Below are 17275 nucleotides of genomic sequence, written 5' to 3'. Positions count from 1 at the left end.
TGTTTTATTGTTAAAATGCTTTATTCATAGTTTTGTTCATTCCTTATTCAAATTAACCTTAACTATAATTTTAACTTTACTAAAGTTAACTAAATTTTAGTAAAGTGAATTTCAACTTCACTGAAGTTAAAATTAATGAAGTTTCATGTCAAACTTTCATATGTGGGGCCCCAAATTCCAGGCATTCTTTAAAAGCAGTTATCCCATTTTTGATCTGGTGGTCTAGTGCAACGGCCTAACACATTTTACAATAAAATAGCATAAACATATGTTTTAAATTTATTTCACATAAAATGTAGATAAAACTTTTCTAGGCATTTTTGATAAGTTATTTAATCATTATGAGAAAAAAGTACAATATTTTTAAAGCAAATAGTATTTCTGAATGTTTGGGGTCCATTCATATGATGACTTTATGTAGTGACTACCCTTACTATGAAAAGTTCCCTTGCAACCTGTTTTTTTCCTGCTCTTAGAGGACTGGGAATGTAATCTAGTCACTATCATATCTCTAGAACCTAGTACATCACTTGGCATAGGTGCTCAGGCAATATTTGTTGAATAAAAGACTGAGTAAGTATTGGATTAATAAAAACACAATTTCAAAATCAAAGTACAAGTTCCTAAAGTGTAAGAAGAAAAACAGTTTTGTTCCTATGAAATTTGGATACCCCATTCAAATACAAGTTCCATCAGGTTCTGATTTATTAATGCAGTAATTATAATAAGGTCCTCAAAATATCCAATAATTCTCATGTACAATTTAAAGAACCTGCTATTTGGCAACCCCAGGTATTAACTAATTGAAGTATTGGCATAAGCTTCCATATTTCTTCTCCTTTTTTGCAGTTATTATCCAAATATTTACTACGCACTTAGTTGTGCCATGCATTGATCCCGTATTTCAGAAATAACGGTAAACAAGACAAGTTAGTTTCCTGCTCTCAGATAAAGAACGAAGCCTGTATATTTTTCTTTTGTAGTATTTTTAATTTGCATAACAAGTAATATTATTTTAGGGCAACAGGACCTCACAATCTAACATTTACAAATCAAAACATGTTCAATAAAGTTCAATATTTTTACTGTCCTTTAAGGGTACCAATTTCATGCTTTGTAAAACATTAAATCTAATTCAAGAATAATAAAATTGTTCTTACCTTTTTTGTATTTTATAACTTAGAACAAGCATTTATAATCTGATCTTATTCTTTCCATAAAATGTTATTTAATACAAAAAATATCTATTACCAGTATCTTTGACATTGTTATTTATACCAACAATTATTTTTTCCACCCCTCATAGGTTTTAGAATTCTGTTCTGAGATTGGCAAACTTCTGGTATGGTGGTAATAAAAATAGACTTCCAATAAGATCACATTCAAGGATATCACTCCAAAATGGTGCTAATGCATCACCCAGCAGGAGTCTCTACATCACACACACAGAAGTTAAAAATGGGCAGCACATAAACATGTGTTAGGAAAGGGTGTGCAAATGTCAAGGGAAAGAAAAGCAAGCCTTAATGCTACACTTATTATTCATTCCTGATATTTCTCATTAAATTAGGTAGAAAATATAAAATGCTTCAATAGTAACAATCTCATAAATCTGAAATGAACGACAAAAAACTGGCTTGAAAGACAGTTACTTTCCTTTACGTTCCCACTTATTATAATCACAGAGGTGGACAAATATATGCTCAATTTGAAAGCCTATATTAGTTTTTCTCAACAGGAAGCAATGTTGCTAACGAAGTGGTAAATTCAGTGTTAATGAGTGGCTTCACTGTTACCACCTCAGAGGTAAAACCTTCCATGTTCTATGTCCCACCCATCTGTTCTGGTGTTAGAGGTTTAGAGATGGAACAGACGCTTCCCATTTAAAGCAACTTCATTGGTACCCCCTGAACAGCAGGGTGACAAACTATGAGAACATCATGTCAGCTTGGAGACTGCATCCTCATTACCAGAATGGCTTTATAAGAGCTTTTCATAAGTTCACATTCTGAAGATATCAACCTGTTTTGTTCAAAAACATAGAAAAAATATATGTGCATAAATGATTTTATCTACAAAACACATCTAGCAAAAAAAATCAGACTAAATATTATTAAAATATAGAATGAAGACTTTAACAATTAAAGTTTTCCTTCACATCCACATGACATGGCTTACTTATCCCCAAATTAATAATTATCTCTACTCAAAAATAAAAGACATTACCTTCTGCATCAGTTTGAAAATATGTTACAAAAGTTGACTAAGTAAGGAAGTTTTCTAGGTCACTCGGTAATTCTGATTAGATACAACCTTCCTGTCGTCAAATCTATACTGTCCACTTTTTGTTCATGAGTAATTCTTTACTCAGAGAAAATTAGCTTGATTTTGTTCTTTTATGTACATTATTAACTGTATTTACTATAAGTAGATTAACATTTTGTGGGTACTTATTTTAGAAACAATTAAAATGTTCAGAATATATTCTAATTATACAATGCTCCAAATACACTACTTATTAATAACAGTACTCAATACTCATAGCTGTTGTCCTGAGATACCACGCAGAACAATGGAGCATCAAAATCTGTTGCACTGAATAATGGATACAGAATTTTAACACCATCAAAAATTATTTTACTACATTCATGTTGGGTTATGAGGCATCTAGGCAAGAAACTATTTGATCTGAGTTAATTTTACACCATCTCAAATAGTTTTTCAACTACCTTTGTATAGTCAAATGTATATATAACAGAGACATCAATACCAGTTTAGGTTACTATAACAAAGTAGGAACATATTTGAAGGTGGGCATTATTCACTAAGTTTAAAAAACAGAAGCTAATAAATTAAGATAGATAAACTGTTGGACTCCTTAAATTTCAATTCAATGAATTCAATGAATTAGCTATATCAATTAAGATTTTAAAACAATGTTTAGACACCATTACTAAAGCTTCCCCAGATAATCATATAATCATAGAATTTTTCTTTTAACTGAATTTTAAAATGTTCTTTAAAAAAATTCACACACCTTTTTTAAAAGCTGCAAACAGAACTTTAAATCTACATAAAATATATTTCAATTGCTGGAAAATCATAATGAGTTTTACAGCTATAACTGCCTCTAGTTATATACTGTGAGCATTAAAAAATTGTACAAAGGTCAGATCTGTCTTCAAGATGACAGATCATCACTTATATGCCTCAAGCTAGACTTATTGTCTCAGAAATCTCAAACATCAGTATTTTTGCAAACTATCAGCACTTGCTATAACACCCTCACTACACTACATCTTGAGGTTACTACAGAAGAAATGAGGTGATAATTGCATATTAACATAATTATTCTGTAATCCCTCTGAGCAAGCTTCCTAGGTCACTCAGTAATTCAGATTAGATACAACCTTTCTGTCATCAAATCTATGCTGTCCACTTTCTGTTCACGAATAATTCTTTTGTGATAGAAAATTAGCTTAATTCCATTCTTTTATGTACATTATTAATTGTATTTATTGCAAGTAGGTTAACATTTTGTGGGTACTTAACTACATAATGCCAACCTTTGCTGTGTTGTATAATTTCGTGCAAAAATATAGTACAATTTGCCCTCATTGTATATTAGTTCATTAACTGCTACATTACACTGCTATAAATAAATTATAATGCTGCCCACTAGCTGAGTTATAGTTAGGATCTGTCAGGTTTTCACAAATTCTATGTTCATTTAAATTATCCTTGCAAACACATGACAACTTCAGTTAGTAATGTATGAGACTGGGTCAAGAAGAGAATACCATTCACAAGTGTCAAACTACAAAACGAATCTTAATTAACTGAAATATTACATTTAAAATTATTGCAGCATTTAAACCTATATATACCATACACAATGTACAAACATATACACCTAAATCTCACCTAGTGCACAATTCAAGAGAAGATAGAGTGTACCATCCAGCTAATAACTTATTCTAAATGTCACATTGAGAAGAAACACTAAAAAAAAAATAGAACACTTATAAGGGTATCCAGCATGAGACTGACTCTAAAACCAAGCCAAATAATAAAATGGTTCAGAAGGTTACCATTAGGCAAGAATGGTTCTTGCTTACTTGTCAAGAACATTACAGACAGGAATATGGAGTTGGGGATTGAATAAGATGATTTCTAAGATCCCTTCTAATATGTACTACAAATGTTTAGTATTTAGTTATTACATAATTAACATTTAACATTATTTGAAATAATGAGCTAAAAACTGGAGAATTGCACTACTGAGCCTTAAAAGTATTCTCTAAATTCACAATTACCTGAAATAATCCTTTAGTTAACTTATGATCTGTCAATAAATTGATTCTTGAACAGTGAAAATATGGCATCAAATGACCAAGACACTGCCACAGAGCTAACTGTGTCATGAAAACTCAATGTTACAGCCAGAGATTTTTTTTTTTCCTCTTGGCAATACCAAAACACAAATAAAAAAGGCACTGAGTTTGATATATAGATTGCAATTTAAAAAATAAAGTAAACAAATTATACTGAACCTGTTGAATAGCTTGTTCCTGATGCCATGTACCATCCTCAATTTTTAACAGACGACAGATGGTAGGTACCAGACCATAAACACCCAATAACTCAAGATCATTCTTACTGCAAAGTATAGTAAATACTAAATATAATCTAACACATCTAAAGAAGCTCCCATATGGTAAATGGAAGCAGGTAACTGTGTGGATGAAGGCAAGGGGGGCAGGGAGGTCCTACAAAGACATAACTTTAAAGACATGGCAAAATTATGTAACAATGAGAATCAACAGTAGTAGAAAATCAAATGGATGTTCACTAATCAAACATTAATTTCCTAATGAAGAATTTTGTAACTGGAAGAAGCAAGGCAATAAATTACAGTTGCAACCAAAGGAGAGTGCTAAGTCACAGTTAGCACAGAATGACTGTTGTGTTGTTTATGCTTTCATATAATTAGAATAAGTGATGGTCTCAGCTTACATCATAAATGACATATGCACATGGCTCCAACAAGACAAATTCAAGCATTTAAGCATTTGAAATGAGTGATATATATGTAACTGGTCAAACATTTTGACCACATTTGTGTAACATGGGTCGGTTCACTATAAAACCTATCTGTTCAAATCGTTAACTGTGAAACTTTCAAAGAAACCAATGTAGCTAAAGTGTGTCAATCCCATATTCCAGACGCAGTGTGTCAACTTTGCCCTCCACAGAAAGTATCATGCCATAAATTGTCATTTTACTTTGAGCCTTTTGGTATTCTTTACCCTATGATGGGTACACTGTTTGTATTCAGTTTTGAAATATTATATAAATACTAAACCATCATGTCTAATAAATGCAAGAAAAGTGAGAGTGTTGAAAGTCCTAGGAATACAAAGCACACACAGATGCTCTTTTACTTATAATGGGGTTACTCCCAATAAACCCATGATAAATTGAAAACGTCATGTTGAAAATGCATTTAATACATCTAAACTATTGAACATTGTAGCTTAGCCTACTTAAATGTACTTACGTTAGCCTACAATTGGGCAAAATAATCTGACACAGTCTATAAAAATTTTATAATAAAAAATAAAAGATAAGATTAAAAATACAGTCTCTACTGAATGCACATTGCTTCTGCACCATCACAAAATTGAATCACTGTCATTGTAAGTCAGAGACTGTATGTAATTATATAAATGAAAATAGACACAATTATACTCAAAGTAGTGAGATAAATATATATGCATATGGAATAAATTGCTTCAGAATAGAAATAATTTTAAAGGGCAAAGACAATTTCACCATTCAAAAAATTTATACCTATACATTTCACAACAATTATCAAGACATAAATAACAAAAGAACGGTTTTAGAGTATAGAATCAGCACCAAGTCAGATATCTATTTGCTTACTGTTTATTCAGGAAACACTAGTAATTTGTTGAAGAACTTAAAAGCTGAGAATGTTCAAAGTGCTGTTAATGAAACTTTTGCCCCAACCATGTATATTACACAGGATCAAGGCACATTATAGTATGCACATCAAAGTTAGTGGCATGACTGCAAATGCAAACATGGTGGTTTTAAAGGGATTCCTTACAACAGCTGAAGAGACAACTGGTGCCTTAATAGATTGTTAATGCAGATGAAACTACTGTCATCCCTCAGTATCCATGACGGATTGGTTCTAAAACCCTGGTGGATACCAAAATCTATGCATACTTAAGTCCCTGCACTTGACACCATCTATGGATAAGATAAGCAAGCCCTCCTTAAATGTGGGTTTTACATGCCATGAAGACTGTATTTTTGATCTGCATTTGGTTTGGGTGCAGATGCAGGACCCACTGATACAGAAAGTCAACTATATTCATCAAAAAAAATCCACGTTTAAGTGGACCCGCAGAGTTCAAGCTCATGTTGTTCCAAGGGTCAACCGTATTTCATTTTTGGGAAAAGATGACCAACAGAAACCTTACCAGCATGTCTAGCCTGAAGCTTGGAACATAACGAATGTATACTAGTTTCCCTCTAATGCCTCAGCAATTTAAGTTTTTCAAATTCAAACATTCACAGATTTTATTTAACATGTAGATTTCTTAAACTTCTGTAGATTTTAATAATCTGTCATTATAAAAGTTCCATAAATTAATTTGCTTAATCTCACATTTAGAAAATATAAAATTAAAGTCTAATGAGAAATAGAACTTGAATAATATGACATCCAAGATTGAATTATTTCACTGATTTACAATTTAATTTATTGAAAGAAGGATTTAAATCGTAAAAAAAATTCTGTAAATCTGTAACAATCTATAATGAGTACTTAACCTCTCACCTGTATTATATACATTCAAACTCTACTATGCAAATTCAAACATATTGAATTTATATATTTGAATATACTTATTCCATACACTCACATGGAAAAGTATGACATCTTTGAGAACTAAAAAAAGGACAAAACTGAAAGTGTTACTTCAAAGAAATGTTTCGTATTAAATGTGAACTCTTGTTAATGTTCTTATCCTTGCTCAATTTGTTTTTCTGAAAACAGAAAAAATCCTATTATGATCTAAGAAAAATATTTCAAGATAATCACTATTCTACAAGTATCTTAATTTAGGATGGTAATAATTCAAATACAAGAAATTTGCTTTTCTTGAAACAAAATGTATTAGTGTGCTTCTCTCTCACATTATTGTCTTAACAAAAATATAGTTGGCTCTCTGTATGGGTTCTGCATCCTCGGATTCAACCAAACTCAGATCAAAAGAAATAAAAAATAAAATTACAAGAATAAAAAATACAAATAAGAAACCAATAAAGTATAACAACTATTTGGCATTTACACTGTATTAGATATTGCAAGAAATATATTGATAGTTTAACGTATACGGGAGGATGCGTACAGATTATATGCAAATACAAAATCATTTTATATAAAGGTCTGGAGCATCACTGGAGTTTGGTATTCTTGCAGGGTCATGGAACCAATCCCACATGGATATTCAGGTTAAACGTATGGTACCGATTTTTGGTTAGCAGCTAAATTTGCGTGTTTTTAGCAATAGGATTCCCAGTGTGCAGCTAAGGAGAATGTTTGCTTATATTACCAAACACCGTTTCTGAATCCTTTTTGTTGTTCATTTATTGATTCAAAAAAATAGTGTTGCGGCCGGGCGCAGTGGCTCACACCTGTAGTCCTAGTATTTTGGGAGGCCAAGGTGAGCAGATTGCCTGAGATCGGAGTTCATGATCAGCCTGGGCAACATGGTGAAACCCCGTTTCTACTAAAATACAAAAAATTAGCCGGGTGTGGTGGCGTGCGCCTGTAGTCCCAGCTACTCAGATGGCTGGGGCAGCAGAATTGACTTCTCAAAGAGTATGCAGGTAAAGTATTAATTTCTAGTTCCTCAACTTCCATATGTACTCTTTCCCTAAAATTGATCCGGATGTTATATTCGCAATACTCTAGTTCTGCTTACCCATCTCCCTTTTAAAGATCACCCTTCTCTCACTGTACAAAAGAAAAGTTTCCAAACACATATCTAACGGCCTTCCTCATCTATATCAGTTGTTCAGGCCAATAACCTTGGAGCAACCTTCACCGTTCTTGTTTACTCACACCTCATATCTAAACTATCAGGAACTCCTACTGCTATTATCTTCAAAATATATCCAGAATCCAATCACTTCTCATCACTCCTATACCCAGATCCACTATTACCTCTCCCCTGTATGACTTCATCAGCTGACTAATCTGGTATTAGTACAAGGACAGATCCTTAGTCACTTACCATCTATTCTCAACACAGCAATCAGAGTGATCCATACAGATAATGTCCCTCAAAACTCTAAAATGACTCCCTGTTTTTCTCAGATAAAAAAGGAAAAGTCCTTACAATGACCTGTAAGGACTTACAGAGAGAGACTGCCTAGTAACCCTTTGACTTTGTTTCCTACTCCTCTCCCCAACTCACTCACTCTGCTGTAGACACATTAGCTTTTTTGTTGTTGTTTTGTTTTTACTATTCTTGAATACATTCTCTACTAGTGTAAAGCCTTAGCATTGACTATTCCTCAGATGGAATGCTCCTTCTCCCAGATAGTCTCATGGCAAACTATTTCATCTTGGTTCAAGTCTTTGCTCAATCATTATCTTTTGAATGATGCCAACCAGGACCACTTTAGTTAAACTGACACCCCAAAACCCTTACCTTCTCCACACTGCTGGCATTCTCAAATCCACTTATACTAGTTTATACCTTCTCCCATCTCCCATAACACTTAACACCTTCTACCACACTATGCAATGTATTTATTTACTGTGGTTGTAGTCTGAGCATCCCTCCTCTAAAACTAAGTTTCAAAGGCAAAGATTTCTATCTATCTTGCTAACTGAATACCTCAAGGGTCAAGAAAAGAGCTGCCCAGACTGTTAGCATTGCGCAAATGCTCCAGTGTGTAAAAACCTTTTGGGAGTCAAATAAAAGGTTTGAGAATATAGAGCTCCTTAGGCAGAGGCCATTGCAGCAAAGCACGTAATAGGAAAATTTGAAGGCTACACAGTCTTAATCAAAAAACAACTCAAGGGAAGATTCCAGTGGCTGTCTCTCCATACTTCTCTCTCATCCCTCTCCCTGATTCCCAGTCTTAGAATTAAAATTCAGAAATGAAAAGGTCATCAATAGTGATAAAAATACATTTATTTGAATTTTAAAAATGAAGCCATTTTTACTGACAAAGGGTCACCTTGGTTTAGCTGTTAAGACTGGTTTTGTTAAATGTTACAAGGCAGACATTTTCTGTAACCTTAATGAATTAAATCTACAGTACAAAGATTCTGAAGAAATGAGATGTAAATTATGCATACAGTATACTGTATAAACACACAATTATTCTCGCTTGTGAGAAAAATGTCAGATGCCAACTTAAAAATACCATAGTTTTCCAAAATTACAGAGGTGTGTGAAAAAAAAGTATGTAGACCACCGATCAAATATATAGGGAAAGCTCTATACAACAACCAGACATTCTTTTTTTCAAAACACAGAACATTTATAAAATCTGAGAATGTATTTCAACAACCACTGAGAAACTTCCAACAGAAACAGAAATCACTGTAGACCATATGCTCTGGCCACTATGTAACAAACCAGAAAGCTGAAACAATTAGATAATTAGTGAACTAGAAAAAGGCCAAGACAAAGTATATTGAATGAAGCAAGGGGAGACAAAAGCATGGAAAATAGAGAAAAGAGTAAGAGCTGAAACTGATATGGTAAAAGATCATACATACATTCCAACATCTAGTTGGAATCACGGAAGAAAAGACAGAATATAGGACAGAAGCAATACTTCTGAGATAATTGCTGAGAATTTTGTAAAACTGACAAAACACATCAAGCCAAAGCTTCTGGGAGCACCTGGAACTCTGAGATGAATAAATAAAAACTACACTTAGATACATCATAGGAAAACTAATGAAAATAAAAGACAATGAGGAAAAAATACTAAAAGCAGCCACAGAAAAAAAGAATACCTATAAAAGAATACCTATAGACTAAGGGATGGCGGGGGGTAGCAGCTCCCGATGTCCAAGAACTAACCTCGTGCTATCAGACTATCTGATGTTCTGTCACAACATTGTCTTAAGAAAAAAACAGTATCTCATAAAACATCCATGTCAGACAAGACCATTGTGCAACACAACCAAACATCTCCCCCGACCCACTAAAATGAGTGATGTGTCACCTTCTTTATCAATTACAGGAATACCTCGGAGATACTGTGGGTTCAGTTCCAGACCACTGCAATAAGGTGAATATTGGAATAAAACGAGCCACAATTTTTTTTTTTTTTTTTGGTTTCCAAGTACATATAAAAGTTACATTTAATAGACACGGGGAGGGGAACACACTGGGCCTATGGGGTAGGGGGTGAAGGAAGAGCATCAGGAAAAATAGCTAATGCATGCTGGGCTTAATATGCAAGTGACGGGTTAACAGGTGCAGCAAACCACTATGGCACACATTTACCTATGTAACAAACCTACACACCCTGTACATGTACCCTGGAACTTAAAAAAAAAAAAAAAGTTATGTTTATACTATACTGTTGTCAATTAAGTACACAAAAGCCATTATGTCTAAAAAACAATGTATATACCTTAAAGTATTTTATTGGGGCCGGGTGCAGTGGCTCACGTCAATCCCAACACTTTGGGAGGCTGAGGCGGGTGAATCGCCCGAGGTCATGTGTTCAAGACCAGCCTGGCCAACATGGTGAAACCCTATCTCTACTAAAAATACAAAAAATTAGCCAGGTGTGGTGGCAGGTGCATGTAATCTCAGCTACTTGGGAGGCTGAGGCAGAAGAACTGCTTGAACCTGGGAGGCAGAGGTTGCAGTGAGCTGAGATCGCACCACTGCACTCCAGCCTGGTGACAGAGTGAGACTTCGTCTTAAAAAACAACAACGAAAACAAAACAAAAAAAAAATAAAATACTTTATAGCTTTAAAAAATACTAACAGTCATCTAAGCATTTGGTAAGTTCTAGTCTTTTTGCTGAGATTTTTGCCTTAATATTGACAATCAGAGTGGTGGATGCTGAAGGTTGGGGTGGCTGTGGCAACTTCTTAAAATAAGACAGCAATGAAGTTTGACACATTGATTGACCCTTTCTTTCATGAAAGATTTCTCTGTAACATGCAATGCTGTTTGACAGCATCTTACCCACAGCAAAATTTCTTTTGATATTGGAGTCAATCTTCTCAAACCCTGCTACTGCTTTATTGACGTAAAATTCTAAATCTTATGTTGTCATTTCAACAGTGTTCACACTATTTTTACTAGGAGTAGACAGACTCCCTCTCAAGAAACCACTTTCTTCACTAGAGAAGCAACTTCTCATCTGGTCAGGCTTTGTCGTGAGATTGCAGCAATTCAGTTACACCTTCAGGTTCCACTTTTTTTTTTTTTTTTTTTTTTTTTTTTTTTTTTGAGACAGAGCCCAGGCTGGAGTGCAGTGTTGCCATCTTAGCTCACGGCAACATCCACCTCCCAGGTTCAAGTGATTCTCCTGGTTCAGCCTCCCAAGTAGCTGGGATTACAGACTTGCGCAACCATGCCTGGCTAATTTTTTAATTTTTAGTAGAGATGGGGTTTCACCATGTTGACCAGGCTGGTCTTGAACTCCTGACCTCAAGTGATCCACCTGCCTTGGCCTTCCAAAGTGCTAGGATTACAGGCGTGAGCCATGGCACCAGGTCTTCAGGTTCTACTTCTAATTCTAGTTTTCTTCCTATTTCTACCCTATCTACAGTTACTTGCTCCATTGTAGTCTTGCATCCCTCAAAGTCACACATGAGCGTTGAAATCAACTTCTTCCAAACTCCTATTAATGTTGATATTCTGACCTCCTCCCATGAATCACAAATGTTTTAAGTTGCATCTAGAATAGCTAATCCTTTCCAAAAAGTTTTCCATTTACTTTGCTCAGATCCATCAGAGGAATGACTCTAGCTATGGCAGCTGTAGCCCTATGAAATGCATTTAAATAGTAAGACTTCAAGATCAAAATTATTCCTTGTTCCGTGAGCTACACAATGGATACTGTGTTGGCAGGCATGAAAACAACATTCGTCTTGTACATCTCCATCAGAGATCCTGGATGACCAGGTGCACTGTCAATGAGTATATTTCGAAAGTAGTCTTTTCTTGTAGGTCTCAACAGTAGGCTTAAAATAGTTCATAAACCATGCTGTAACAGATGCACTGTCATCCAGGCTTTGTTGATTCATTTATAGAGCACAGGTAGAGATTTAGCATAATACTGATGGGCCCTAAGATTTATGAAATTGTTCAATGAGCATTGGGCTTTAACTTAAAAGCTACCAGCTGCATTAGCCACTAACAAGAGGGTCTGCCTGTCTCTCAGGCTTCAGTTTTGAAGCCAAGCATTTACTTTTCTCTAGCTATGAAAGTGCTAGATGGCATCTTCTTCTAGTAGGAGGCTGTTTCATCTACACTGAAAAATCTGTTGGTTAGTGTAGCCATTTTCATGAATTGTCAGAGCTAGATCTTCTGGGTAGTTTGCTGCAGCTTCTACATCAGCACTTGCTGCATCACCTTGCGCTTTTATGTTATAACATGGCTTTTTTCCTTAAACCTTGTGAATCTACCTCTGTTAGCTTCAAACTTTTCTTTCGAAACTTCCTCACCTCTCTTGGCCTTCAGAGAATTGAAGAGAGTTAGGGTTTTGATCTGGATTAAGCTTTTGCTTAAGGGAATGTTGTGGCTGGTTTGATCTTCTATCCAGACCATTCCAACTTTCTCCATATCAGTAATAAGGTTGTTTTAATTTCTTACTATTTGTGTGCTCACTGGTAGCACTTTTAATTTCTTCCAAGAACTTTTCTTTTACATTCACAAACTTGGCTAAATGTTTGCTGCAAGAGGCCTACCTTTTGGCCTATCTCATCTTGTACAATGCCTTCCTCACTAAGCTTAATTCTAGGTTTTGATTTAAAATGAGAGACACGTGACTCATCCTTTCACTCAAACACTAAGAGAGGCCATTGTAGGGTTATAAATTTGCCTAATTTCAATACTGTTGTGTCTCATGGAATAAGGAGGCCCAAGGAGAGGGAAAGAGACAGGCAAGGAAGGACCAGTTGGTGAAGCAATCACAACACACACAATATTAATCAATTAAGTTTACTATCTTGATGGGGCACGGTTTGTGGAGCCCTAAAACAATTACAATAGAAACATTGAAGATCACTGATCACAGATCACCCTAACAAAATAAAAAGTCTGAAACACTGTGAGGATTACCTAAATGTGATACAGAGATATGAATGAGCATATGTTGTTGAGAAAATGATACCTGTACACTTGCTTGATGCAGGGTTGCTGCAAAATTTCAGTTTACATAAAACACAATATATGAAAAGCACAATAAATCAAAACACAATAAAACAGGGTATGCCAGTGTAAGTTCGTCCCAGCTTCAGTCTGCATTCCCTATAGATGAGATTTAGTATAATGGCCAATCTTGAGACAAATGAAAATGAAAATACAACATACCAATACTTATAGGATGCAGCAAAAGCAGCATGCAGAGGAAACTTTATAGCTGTAAATATCTATATTAAAAAAGAAGATGTCAAATTAGCCATCTTACTTTATGCCTTAGGGAATTATTACCTTAGGGAAAAGAAGAGCACACTAAACCCAAAGCCAGCAGAAGGAAGGAAATAATCAGTCTTTAGAACAGAGATGAGAGAATATTGGTTCTTTTAGTCACAAATACTCAGGAGGTTGAGGCAGGAGGATCACTTGAGCCCAGGAGTTCAAGTCCAGCCTGGGCAACACAGACTCTGTCTCGAAAACAAAAACAAGAAACCCCTACCTGAGCCTCCCTCTAATTAAAAAAATTAAGTTGGTTCCTTAAAAACATCAACAAGGTTGACAAAGGAATTGACAACAACAACAACAACAAAAGAGAGAAGAACACAAGTGACAAATCAGGAATAAAAGTGGGAACACTGGTACCAACCTTAAAAATTAAAAGAATTATAAGAGAATACTATGAATAATTGGATGCCAAAAAATTAGACAATCTAGATGAAATAGAAAAATTCCTAGAAACACAGAAATTACCAAAATGAAGTCAAGAAGAAATAGAAAATCTGAATAGACCTAGAACAAGTAAAGAGAATTAACTAATAATCAAAAATCTCACCAAATGCAAAAATCCAGGACTATGCAGTTTCACTGGTAAATTCTATGAAACAAAATTAACACTAATTATTCTCAAACTCTTTCAGAAATGGAAGATAAGACACTTCCTAACACATTCTAAGCAGCCAGCATTACCCTAATACCAAAGCCAAAGATACTGAAAGAAAACTACAAACATTCATTATGAAAACAGACACCAAAATCCTCAACAACATACTAGCAAACTAAACCAATAGTATATTAAAAGTATCATAAAACATAACCAAGTGGGATTTAGCCCAGGAATGCCAGGGCAGTTCAACATAAGAAATGCAATCAATACAACATATCACACTAATAGAACAAAGAAAAAATACTACATGATTATCTCAATAGATGCAGAAAAAGCATCTGACAAAATTCAACACTGTTTCAGGATAAAAAAAAATACTCAGCAAATGAGTAATAAAAGGACATGACAAAGAGCATCTATGAAAAACCCATAACAAACATCATAGCTAATGGTGAGAGACAAGTTTTTCTCCTAACATCAGTAAAGAGACAAGGCTACCACTTTTACCACTGCCATTCAACATTGTACTAAAAGTCAGAGCAATTATGTAAGAAAAAGAAATAAAAGGTATCCAAATTAGAAAAGAAGAAGTCAAACTGTATTTGTGGATGACATAATTCTATTCATAGAAAATCCCTTAGCATCCACAAAAAAACTACTAGAGCTAATAAACAAATAAAGCAAACTTGCAAGCACAACAGCAACATGCAAAAATCAGTTGTGCTTCTATATACCAGCAACGAATGATCCAAAAAGAAAATTAAGAAAATAAATCAATTTGCAATAGCATCAAAAACAAAAAAATAACCAAAAGAGTAAGTGTAACCTCATGACCAGCTTAGCCAACATTGAGAAACCCTGTCTCTACTAAAAATAAAAACTAGCCAGGCGTGGTGGTAGGCACCTGTAATCCCAGCTACTTAGGAGGCTGAGGTTGCAGTGAGCTGAGATCGCAATATTGCACCCCAACCTGGGCAACAAAAGCAAAACTCCTTCTAAAAAAAAAAAAAAAAAAGAATAACTGTAACCAAGAAAGTAAAAGACCTGTGCACTAAAAACTACAAAACGTTGCTAGAAAAACTTAAAGGCCTAATTAAATGGAAATACATCTATGTTCATGGATTTCAAGACTCAATATTGTTAAGATGACAAAATTCCCCCAAAGAGATCCCAGATTCAACTCAATCCCTATCAAATTCTAAAGGCCTTTTTGCAGGATTGTTAAAAGCTTATCCTCAAACTCATATGGAACTGAAAGGGTCCCTGAACAACAAAAACAATACTGAGAAATAAAAAGAAGGAGTACTCACACTCCCTGATTTCAGAACACTGATTACAAAACTATAGTAATCAATGTGGCAGTAGAAGAAGGGTAGACATATAGACCAATGGAATAGATTTTAAGAGTCCAGAAATAAGCCCACTCACCTATGGCCAATTCATTTCCAACAAAATGCCAAGACCATTCAATGGGGAAAAGAACACTTTTCAACAAATGATACTGGGACAACTGGATAACCACGTGCAAAAGAATGAAGTTGGAAGCCTGTCTCACACCAGTTACATAAATTAAATCAAAATGGGCCAACAATCTGAATATAAAAGCTAAATCTGTAAAGCTCTCAGAAGGCATGGGTTGGATCTTCATGACTCTTGATTTGGCAATGGATTCTTTAACATCAAAAGCACAAACAGCCAAAAAAAATAAATAAATAAAATAAAATAAAACCAGAAATTGAACTTTATCATAAAAATCCTGTGTATATCAACAGATATTATTGAAATATATTTGGTAAATGTTTAATATCCGGAACATATAAAAACCTCAACAACAAAAAGACAACCTAATTTTTTAAATGAGCAAAGGACCTGAATAGACATTTCTCAAAAAAAGATATATAAATGACCAAGCCCATAAAAAGATGTTCAACATCGTGGTCATTAAAGAAATGCAAATCAATACTACAATAATACCACTTCATACCCATTAGAATAGCTTTAATAAACAAACAAAAAAATGAAAACTAACAATTACTGACATTGATGTAGAGAAACAGAGACCCTCATACACTGCTGGTGGGAACAGTGAATCCGCTATGGATAATAAGTTTGGCAGTTCCTAAAAGAGTTGAGATAGATTACCATATGATCCAGCTATTCAATGCCTAGATATACATCCAGGAGAAATGTAAACTCATGTCCACAGAAAAGCTTGTACGCATATGTTGATAGCACTGTATTCATAAAAGCCAAATAGTAAAAATAACTCAAATATTCATTAAGGAATAATATGTAAATTGCAGTATATCCATACAATGGAATATTATTTAGCCATATAAAGAAATGAAGCACATGCTACAACTTGTACGAACCTTGAAAACATTATGCCAAGTAAAAGAAGCCAGACACAAAAAGTCACATTTTCTATGGTTTCTTTCATATGAAATATCCAGAACAGGCAAATATATAGAGACAGAAAGTTAAGGTTACTTTACCAGGTGATGGAAGGGGGCAAATAGAAAGTGATTATGTAATGAATACACAATGTTTTTATGGGGTGATGAAACACTTTAGAAACTAGTGGTTGCACAACAGTGTAAATACAGTAGTCCCTCCTTATCTACAGTTTTACTTTTCACAGTTTCAGTTACGTGTGGTCAACCACAGTCCAAAAATATTAAATGGAAAATTCAGAAAGAAGCAAGTTACAGGTTTTAAATTGCTAGTCTATGGAGCTTGATGACATCTTGCACCATCCCACTGTGAGGGATACAAATCATCCCTTTGTCGAGTGTATATGTTCTCTACCCACCAGTCACTTAGTAATCATCTTGATTATCAGATTGACTGTCATGATATTGCAGTACTTTTGTTCAAGAACCTTTATTTCACTAAATAATGGTCCCAAAGTACAATAGTAGTGATTCTGGCAATTCAGAT

At 34.6% G+C, this 17275-nt stretch overlaps 1 protein-coding gene across 6 annotated transcripts in view; it reads right to left on the bottom strand.

Moving 5' to 3' along the window:
- Positions 1–17275, bottom strand: part of ZNF644 (zinc finger protein 644) — a 101047-nt gene that overhangs the window by 26632 nt on the left and 57140 nt on the right. The window lies entirely within an intron of this gene.

Source organism: Mandrillus leucophaeus, unplaced genomic scaffold, assembly GCF_000951045.1.
Source record: "Mandrillus leucophaeus isolate KB7577 unplaced genomic scaffold, Mleu.le_1.0 Scaffold492, whole genome shotgun sequence".
NCBI lineage: Eukaryota > Metazoa > Chordata > Mammalia > Primates > Cercopithecidae > Mandrillus > Mandrillus leucophaeus.
The sequence above is the reverse complement of the archived record's forward strand: the minus strand, read 5'-3'. Positions and strand labels throughout refer to the sequence as shown.